At 37.3% G+C, this 10,721-nt stretch overlaps 1 long non-coding RNA gene across 1 annotated transcript in view; it reads left to right on the forward strand.

The window, feature by feature from the left end:
• LOC147378107 (uncharacterized) overlaps positions 1–10,475 on the forward strand; it is an 81,254-nt gene extending 70,779 nt beyond the window's left edge. The window contains exon 3 of the long non-coding RNA XR_015151332.1: positions 9,816–10,475. This is a non-coding gene — a long non-coding RNA (uncharacterized LOC147378107). The remainder of the gene's footprint in view (positions 1–9,815) is intronic.
• Positions 10,476–10,721: the final 246 nt, after the last annotated feature.

Consider the following 10,721-nt stretch of genomic DNA (forward strand, 5'->3'; position numbering starts at 1 on the left):
AAGGACCATAAGAGACTAATATGTAGAATTATGCAACAACAAATTGGATAACCTAGAATAAATGGATAAAATCCTAGAAACATACAACCTTCCAAGACTGAAATATGATGAAATAGAAAATGTGAACAGCTGTTTACTACTGCTGCTGCTGCCGCAGCTAAGTCGCTTCAGTCATGTCCAATTCTGTGCGACGTGCAACCCCATAGACGGCAGCCAACCAGGTTCCCCCGTCCCTGGGATTCTCCAGGCAAGAACACTGGAGTGGGTTGCCATTTCCTTCTCCAATACATGAAAGTGAAAAGTGAAAGTGAAGTCGCTCAGTCATGTCCGACTCCTAGCGACCCCATGGACTGCAGCCCACCAGGCCCCTCCGTCCATGGGATTTTCCAGGCAAGAGCACTGGAGTGGGTTGCCATTGCCTTCTCCGAACTGTTTACTAGCAAGAAAATTAAAACAGTAATTGAAAACCTTCCAACAAATAAAACCCCCAGAACCGGATGACTTCACTGGCAGATTGTAAAAACCATTCCAGAAAGAATAATTACCAATCCTTCTCAAACTCTTTGAAAAATATAAAAAAAGAAGGCAACTCTTTCAAATTTATTTTATGAGGCAAACATCCTGATACAAAAACCAGACAAGGACAGAAGAAAAATATTACAGAACAATATCTTTGGTGAACATAGCTGCAAACTTCTCAACAAAATATTAGCACACTAAATTCAACAATACATTTTAGTTTGCATTGAATATTTAGTATAACAATTTAGAAAGAAAGTACAGATTGTAAAAGAAAAATAATCTATTATGGCTCCTTGTTTGAAATCATCTTGCTTTTTTCATAGTAATTTTGTACAATTTTGACTTTTAAATGGGGTGTGTAATTTATGCTATCTTTTTTGAATAATTTATTTAAAAAAATTAATTGGTTAGTTTGGGCTGTGCTGGGTCTTCATTGCTGCTTAGGCTTGTTTCTAGTTATGGCGAGTGTGAACTACTCTCTTGCTGCAGAGCACAGGCTCTTTGACTCAGCAGTTGGAGAGTGTGGGCTCATTAGCTGTGGCTCCTGGGCTTTTGAGCACAGGCTCAATAGTTGTGTCACAACGGTTTAATTGCCCCATGGCAATATTGGATCTTCCAGATGAGGAATTGAACTCATGTCTCCTACATTGACAGGTGGATTCTTTAGCATTGAGCCATCAGGGAAGTCCCAAAGAATGCTTTTTTTCATCACTCTGGAACCATGGCATTAGCAATGGGCAGACCTTCACAATGGAATTTTGGATTCATTTTTTAACATGTTTGAGGAGTACAGGTGATTTATCTGTAGAGGGTGGTGGTGTACTAATAATCTATGCACTTAGGTGGCATCATTGTTGGTGATTACTGAGCTTGTGACTTGGGAGACTGGTTTGGAAGGTCACTGTGAGCATATACAAGTAAAAGGTCAAACTGAACCTGAGAAGCACAACTTAGCACACTGGTATAAAATCAGAAAGTCTCATGCTGGCCTTGATAGACTCTCTCCTCTTGAAGAATTTCAGAGAAGATATTTCAAAATCAAGTTCAGGGTCTGATTATAAAAGTTGAGTAGCAACACAGGAAACAAGCCTGTATTGGTACTTGATTTCTTATACTAAGGTGTGGGGAGGAGTGGACCCTGAGACACGGCATAGGGATATTTAGGCAAACAAAAAGACAAAGGTAGAAATGTACACCTATAAATCCTATTGTAACTAACTATCTGGCAGAATCAGCTTTCCTTCCTACTGAAGAATTCAGCTTTCCTCTGTATAAAAGACTTTTAGTGGTTAGACTTTTCCATACAAAAAGATGCCTTTATTCTTAGTATTATAAGTCCCCAAGCCCCACCTGCCATTTTTCTAGAATGGAGTGATTCCAATCAGTCACACTAGTACCAGTCTACATTGAGAGATGTCAGCTTAGACAGAGAAAGGGTGGCTAATTTGCATCAGCAGGAATCTGGGAAGATATAATCGTATGAAAAAGAATAGCCCAGGGAAAAAATATATAAAGCTTGTCAGTAATGGATTGCCATTTCCTTCTCCAGGGGATCTTCCCAACCCAGGGATCAAACTCAGGTCTCCCGCATAGCGGGCAGATGCTTTACCATCTGAGCCACCAGAGAAGGCATATAATGCTTCATTAGACTGAATTTATTAGTGAATGTCTCACACTCAAAACTCAGGTTTCAACATTTTGGTTTAATTATGATTGAGTGGTTTATTAGTCAGTTGTATTGGTTAATCTAAGTCTTGAATCACAGTCAGTGAGTTTGTCATGCCTGAATTTCCTTTAAATGTTGAAGGATTTTAAGGACTAGAGAGTTGGGAATGTTGGAACTTATTTTTCTGTGTAATTTAGTCATACTTTTCTACTATATCCTTCACAAAGTTCATTAAAAATGTGCTATGAAAAGAGAGAGCTTCAAAATGCTTGCATATCTCTTCAGTATGCTTAAGTTGGTCAAGGTAGAGATTGTAATTTAACTGTTATTCCTTTTTCAGTTGGAAAAAGGGAGTTCCTATTTGTGGGCCCAAGAACAAAATCAAAATGTTCAAAAGACAGGAGAGTAACTTTAATAGTACTAAAATATAAAACATTCTCTTTTCTTTAAGTCTCTCTCAATTTATCATCTATTTTGCAATGACAATTTTAAATGCAAATTTAATTTAAAAGAGCATTGAGGGTTCGGGATGGGGAACACATGTATACCTGTGGCGGATTCATTTTGATATTTGGCAAAACTAATACAATTATGTAAAGATTAAAAATAAAATAAAATTAGAAAAAAATAAAAAATAAAAGAGCATTGAACTCATACTCAGAATTGTAAAAAGTATACAATTCATTTTTCATAGCTTATACATGAATATGCATTTTTGTTGTAACCAGAAGAATAGAAATACTGTGTGAGACTAATTTAATTAACTTATTTCACTTCTTGATATGTGCACATTCTGTCAAAACTTTTGACCTGTGGCTTAGTACAGAATTAGAAAGGAAGGACTTACTAATTAAGTTAAGAAAAAAGAAAAAAAAGAACTGTACTTGCCTTTTCTTTCTTTCTCTGTGTCATTTTCAGTGTAAATGAATAACTAATACATGGATTAACATGAGTGAGAAAGAATATGACAGGGTTTCTTGGTCTTTCATGTTTCTCATAACTCTGTTGGTTTCTTTTTGCTTTTGAAACATGCTCTGGTTCAATGACAAATTGTCAATGTTTCCCCTGACTCAGTTGTAGACACAGCATAATGACCTTGAATGTGCTTTGAATCTCACTGAACTCTCATGCATAATGGAGCCACTGGAATTCTGTGCTTATTTTTTGTTGTTCAGTCACTCAGTCATGTCCGACTCTTTGCGACCGCATGGATTGCAGCACGCCAGGCTTCCCTATCCTTCACTATGTCCCAGAGAGTGCTTAGGGGATATTGCAAATACTATATTTGAAAGAAGTGACAAGAAACAGTGTAAGACATGCATATTGCACAGTTTACTCTATTCACAGGAATCTTCAAATGTCCTGTCAAACTTCACATCCACAATAGAAGTTCACAGTTAAAATTATTAAGATTTCAAGAAAACAAAAGCAGAACATAAGATGTGGAAGTCTGCTCTACAACTTTATGTTCCTCACGCTGAAACTGTGCACCTCAGTTTGGGACTTGAGCCCACAATCTTTTAATTGAGATCATACACCTGGTCTCAGGATTTAATGAATCTCAGGTTCATGATGTAACATCATATAAAGAATTCAGTGAGAGATCAAGTGAAAGGTAAGAAATAGATTTATTTAGAAAGAAACGCACTCCACAGACAGAACATGGGCCATCTCAGAAGGTGAGAGGCCCTGGATTATTGTTTAGCTAGTTTTTATAGGCTGTGTAATTTCATAGGCTAATGAATGGGATGATTTTTTCAATTATTTCAGGGAAAGAATGGAGATTTTCAGGAACTGAGCCACTGCCCACTTTTTGACCTTTTATGTTGACCTCAGAACTCTCATGGCACTGGTGGTATATCATTTAGCATTCCCATATATTGCAATGAACCTATAATGAGACTCAAGTTTCAGAAGTCAAATCTTCTACCATCTTGGACCTAGTTGGTTCCAACCAGTTTTTGTCATATTCCATGGCCATGTCATTCTTTTAATTGCTGTGCCCTGCCCTTTTCCCTCCTATTTCAATGCCACTGACCTTTCCTGAGAAAAGAGGTTTACTCTATTGATCAAGGCAGTGAAATCTCAATTGTTGCCACACAGTAACTAGCAGGAGTTTTCTCCCAGCTTTATTGAGAAATAATTACCATATAAAAATGAGTCAGTTTAATGTGTAGTGGTGGTAGTTTAGTCACTAAGTCATGTCAAACTCTTGCAACCACATGGACGGTAGTCTGCCAAGTTCCTCAGTCCATGTGATTCTCCAGGCAAGAATACTGGAGTGGGTTGCCATTTTTTTCTCCAGGGGATCTTTCTGACCCAGAAATCGAACCCCGGTCTCCTGCATTGCAGGCAGATTCTTTACTGACAGATCTATGAGGGAAATCCAATTTAATATGTACAACATAACAAATAAATATATTAATATTTACATATTGAAAATTATTGCCACCATAACACCTCCATAATTATCATTTTATTTATGTGTGTAGTGAGAACAATTAAGATATATTTCCTTAGCAACTTTCAATACAATACTGTTAACTATATATTCTACATTAGATCTCCAGAAATTATCTGTCTTATAACTGGAGGTACATACATTTTGACCAATATCTCCTCATTCTCCCCAGACCCCTCCCCAGTTTCTGGCAGTTGCCATTCTGCTCTTTATTTATTTAAGTTTGGTTTTATTAGATGCCACATATCAGTTCAGTTCAGTCGCTCAGTCATGTCTGACACTTTGCAACCCCACGATTGTAGCACGCCAGGCATCCTGTTCCATCACCAACTAACAGAGTTTACTCAAACTCGTGTACATTGAGTTGGTTATGTCATCCAACCATCTCATCCTCTGTTGTCCCCTTCTCCTTCTGCCCTCAATTTTTCCCAGCATCAAGATCTATTCCAATGAGTCCATTCTTCACATCATGTGGCCAGAGTACTGGAGTTTCAGCTTAGCATCAGTCCTTCCAATGAATAGTCAGGATCTCCTTGCAGTTGGACCAGTTGGATCTCCTTGCAGTCCAAGAGACACTCAAGTATCTTCTCCAACACCACAGTTCAAAAGCATCAATTCTTCAATGCTCAGCTTTCTTTACAGTCCAGCTCTCACATCCATACACAACTACTGGAAAAGCCACATCTTTGACTAGAAGGACCTTTGTTGGCAAAGTAACATCTCTGTTTTTAATATGTTGTATAGGTTGGTCATAACTTTTCTTCCAAGGAGTAAACGTCTTTTAATTTCATGGCTCCAGTAACCATTGGCAGTGATTTTGGAGGTACCCCGCTCCCAAATAAAGTCTCTCACTGTTTACACTATTTCCCCATCTATTTGCCATGAAGTGATGGGACCGGATGCCATGATCTTAGTTTCATGAATGTTCAGCTTTAAGCCAACTTTTTCACTCTCCCCTTTCACTTTCATCAAGAGTCTCTTTAGTTCTTCACTTTCTGCCATAAGGGTGGTGTTATCTGCCTATCTGAGGTTATTGATATTTCTCCCAGCAATCTTGATTCCAGCTTGAGCTTCATCCAGCCCAACAATTCTCATGATGTGCTCTGCATATAAGTTAAATAAGCAGGGTGACAATATGCAGCCTTGAGTACTCCTTTCCCTATTTGGAACAAGTCTGTTTTTCCGTGTGCAGTTGTAACTGTTGCTTCCTGACCAGCATACAGATTTTTCAAGAGGCAGGTCAGGTGGCCTGGTATTCCCCTCTCTTTAAGAATTTTCTAGAGTTTTTGTGGTCCACACAGTCAAAGGCTTAGGCATAGTCAATAAGGCAGAAGTAGATGTTTTTCTGGAACTCTCTTGCTTTTTTGATGATTCAGCAGATGTTAGCAATTTGATTTGTGGTTCATCTGTCCTTTCTAAATCCAGCTTTGATATCTGGAAGTTCATTGTTCACATACTGTTGAACTCTGGGTTAGAGAATTTTGAGCACTACTTTACTAGCGTGTGAGATAAGTACAACTGTGTGGTAGTTTGAGCATTCTTTGGCATTGCCTTTCTTTGGGATTGGAGTAAAAACTGAACTTTTCCAGTCCTGTGGCCCTGCTGAGTGTTCCAAATTTTCTGGCATATTGAGTGAAGCACTTTCACAGCATCATCTTTCAGGATTTGAAAGAGCTCAACTGGAATCCCATCACCTACACTAGCTTTGTTCATAGTGATGCTTCCTAAGGCCCACTTGACTTTGCATTCCAGGATGTCTGGCTCTAGGTGAATGATCATTCCATCCTGATCATCTGGGTCATCAAGATCTTTTCTGTATTGTTCTTCTGTGTATTCTTGCCACCTCTTCTTAATATCTTCTGCTTCTGTTAGGTCCATACCATTTCTGTCCTTTATTGTTCCCAACTTTAAATGAAATGTTCCCTTGGTATCTCTAATTTTCTTGAAGAGATCTCTAATCTTTCCCATTCTACTGTTTTCCTCTATTTCTTCACACTGATCACTGAGGAAGGCTTTCTTATCACTCCTTGCTATTCTTTGGAACTCTGCATTCAAATAGGTATATCTTTCCTTTTATCCTATGTCTTACCCTTCTCTTCTTTTCACAGCTATTTGTAAGACCTCCTCAGACAGACATTTTGCTTTTTTGCATTACTTTTTCTTAGGGATGGTCTTGATCCTTGCCTGCTGTACAAAGTCATAAACCTCCATCCATAGTTTTTCAGGCACTCTATCTATCAGATCTAGTCCCTTGAATCTATTTCTCACTTCCAGTGTATAATCGTAAGGTATTTGATTTAGGTCATAGCTGAATGGTCCAGTGGTTTTCTCTACTTTCTTCAGTTTAAATCTGAATTTGACATAAATTGGTTCATTATCTGAGCCACAGTCAGCTCCAAGTCCTTTTTTTGTTGACTGTATAGAGCTTTTCCATCTTTGGCTGTGAAGAATATAATCAGTCTGATTTCAGTATTGACCATCTGGTGATGTCCACGTGTAGAGTCTTACCTTGTGTTGTTAGATGAGAGTGTTTGCTCTCCCTTCTCCAGGGGATCTTCCCAACCCAGGAACTGAACCCGGGTCTCCTGCATTGCAGACAGATTATTTACTGTCTGAGTCACCAGGGAAGCCCAAGAATACTGTACTGGGTAGCCTATCCCTTCTCCAGCAGATCTGCCTGACCCAGAAATCCAACAGGGGTGTCCTCATTGCAGATGGATTCTTTATCAGAGAAGCTCTATATGTATACAAGGAAGTGGCCATTTGAAAAGTAACAAGTTGTTAACCATATAAACTTTCCAGTGAAATATCTATTTTTAAATTATGTTTTTAAATTTTAATTCAAATTTGAAAAAGCATTTGCTTCTTTTTCCTTTTGAGAAAAAGCGATAATAATTACCCTGTTATCTCTGTAATGATGTATGTTGACTACTAGGGTTTTCACAATCCTATTTGCCTAGCACTGATGCAGGTTACACAAATTTCTAATGTAATTATTAATAGTACACTTTCATAATGATCAGTTTAGATGATAAATTATATGGTTGCTTAAGGCAGTTCTATATGCTGCAAGTTTTATTTGCCAGATTTTGCTCTCCATCAACCATATTAAAGGGTTTACATTTTATACCTGTTAGTTTATCAATGCTTTCTTTAAAACCTATTTAAACATTTAGAGAAAAATCAAATAAAAGTTCTTGCAATCCCCAGTGACTCAGTTTTTCTTTGACTTTCAAGGAACTTAGCCCTGTAATTCTCTGCTCTGAATGTCTGAGAAATCAGTATGAAATGTTAATTGGGTAAATCATAATGGCAAACACACCTTGAAAGCAAATATAGAGAGAAAACAAGAGGTTATTATTTTTATCAGGTTTTCAAAGAACATGGTCTAAAAAATCCAGTTCATATCCATGTGGACTGGAGAAGTATTGAGCTGCAGTATTTTATAATAATGATAATTAATAAAATAAATGCATGTAAATGAATTTTTAATAGTGTAAAATATGATTTGAAAGAAAATTACACCTGCAGGATATGAAAAAATGACCAAGGAAATAAAGCAAACCAAACAATACATCTTTACCCATACTTTTCTTCTTATATATAATCTCAAGCACATGTTTAGTATCAATCCAAGTGTGAGGTGTGTTTACATTTAATTTATCTATGTTTCCCTCTGAGCAGATATATATAATTATTTATCTGCTTAGAGGAAAGCAAATATACTCAATACACTAATTATATTCTTTATTTAAATTATAATTTTCTTATCTTTATTATATTCAATAAGTATTAAGCAAGTGAACCTACTATATGACTAACTCTAACTTCTCAGAACATTGAAAAAATAAATATTATTTTGCCCAACTTAAAAAAATACACACACACACATGAACACCAGACTAATGCTTATATAAATTCATTTGATATACTATTTTGCAACCAAAGAGTCAAAAAATGTACCCCAGTTGCTGTTATGAAATGAATAGTGTACCAATTTTCTCTTATGTCAGTGAGACAAACAAGAATGCATGATGAAAACCTTTGCCTTTTATCAGCTCAATTCTCTATTGCTTAGTTGCTAGGTAATGTTTTGAAACTTTCAACAGTATTCAGTTTATTTCAGTTCAGTTCAGTCATTCAGTCCTGTGTGACTCTTTGTGATGCCTTGGACTGTAGCATGCCAGGCTTCCCTGTCCATCACCAATTCCCAGAGCTTACTCAAACTCATGTCCATCAAGTCAGTGATGCCATCCAACCATCTTATCCTCTATCATCCCCTTTTCCTCCTGCCTTCAATCTGTTCCAGCATCAGGATTTTTTCCAGTGAGTCAGTTCTTCGCATCAGGTGGTCAAAATATTGGAGCTTCAGCTTCAGCATCAGTCCTTGCAGTGAATATTCAGGACTGATTTCTTTTGGGATGGACTGGTTGGATCTCCTTGCAGTCCAAGGGAATCTCAAGAGTTTTCTTCAACACCACAGTTCAAAAGTATTAATTCTTCAGCCTCAGCCTTCTTTATAGTCCAACTCTCACATTCATACATGACTACTAGAAAAACCATAGCTTTGACTATATGGACCTTTGTTTGCAAAATAAAGTCTCTGTTTTTTTTTTTTTTTTGCTCATATTGGAACTGACAAAGGAAGGACATGATACTTCTTTTATTCTTTACCTTTATTTTTTGGTTTACTGAAATCTGCCTGTATCCTAACATTGCCAGGACAGATGAACAAGAATAATGTCAGTGTTTTGGCTTAATTTCAGATTGAGTCTTTGTCTCTTAAAAAAAATGGTTTGCTAGCTATTTAATTAACACTTCTAAGACTAATATTAAAATCAAAATAACTGTGTTACATGAATCAGTAAAAGAGGAGAAATAAAATCTTATAATTTTGTTACTGTAATATAAATTCTATAAATTAAGGCCTTTTAAAATTCTATTGTTGCTGTGTTAAAAGTGTCTGCCTGGTTTTAGTAATTGCTCAATAAATATTTGCTAAATAAGCAAAAAGACTTCACATAATTACCTTTAAACTTATCTGACAGTAAACTCACCTACGGAGTTCTACTTATACAAAAATAAGTAATTTCACAAGAGAAGACTCTATACACGGACATCACCATATGGTCGACACCAAAATCTTATTGATTATATTCTTTGCAGCCAAAGGTGGAGAAGCTCTATACAGTTAGCAAAAACGAGCCTGGGAGCTGACTGTGGCTCAGATCATGAACTCCTTATTGCCAAATTCAGACTGAAATTGAAGGAAGTGGAGAAGACCACTAGACCATTCAGGTATGACCTAAAACCAAATCCCTTGACTTCCCTGGTGCCTCAGATAGTAAAGCATCTGCCTGCAACTGTTGGAGACCTGGGTTAAGTCCCTGGGTGGAAAAGATCTCCTAGAGAAGGAAATGGCAACCTACTCCAGTACCCTTACCTGGAAAATCCCATGGACAGACGAACTTGGTATTCAGTCTCTGGGGTTGCAAAGAGTCGAACATGACTCAGTGACTTCACTTTCACTATGACTATACAGTGGAAGTAAGAAATAGATTTAAGGGAAAAGATCTGATAGACAAAGTGCCTGATGAACTATGGATGGAGCTTCATGACATTTTACAGGAGACAGGAATCAAGACCATCCCCAAGAAAAATAAATGGAAAAAAGCAAAATGGCTGTCTGAGGAGGCCTTACAAATAAATAGCTGTGAAAAGAAGGGAAGTGAAAAGCAAAGGTGAAAAGGAAAGATATAAGCATCTGAATGCAGAATTCCAAAGAATACCAAGGAGAGATAAGAAAGCTTTCCTCAGCGATCAATGCAAAGAAATAGAGGAAAACAATAGAATGGGAAAGACTAGAGATCTCTTCAAGAAAATTAGGGATACCAAGGGACCATTTCATGCAAAGATGGGCTCGATAAAGGACAGAAATGGTATGGACCTAACAGAAGCAGAAGATATTAAGAAGAGGTGGCAAGAATACACAGAAGAACTGTACAAAAAAAATCTTCACGACCCAGATAATCATGATGGTGTGATCACTGACCTAGAGTCAGACATCCTGGA

This window comes from Bos grunniens, chromosome 2, assembly GCF_055505025.1.
Source record: "Bos grunniens cultivar Pamir isolate PY7600 chromosome 2, Bosgru_T2T1.0, whole genome shotgun sequence".
Classification (NCBI taxonomy): Eukaryota; Metazoa; Chordata; class Mammalia; order Artiodactyla; family Bovidae; genus Bos; species Bos grunniens.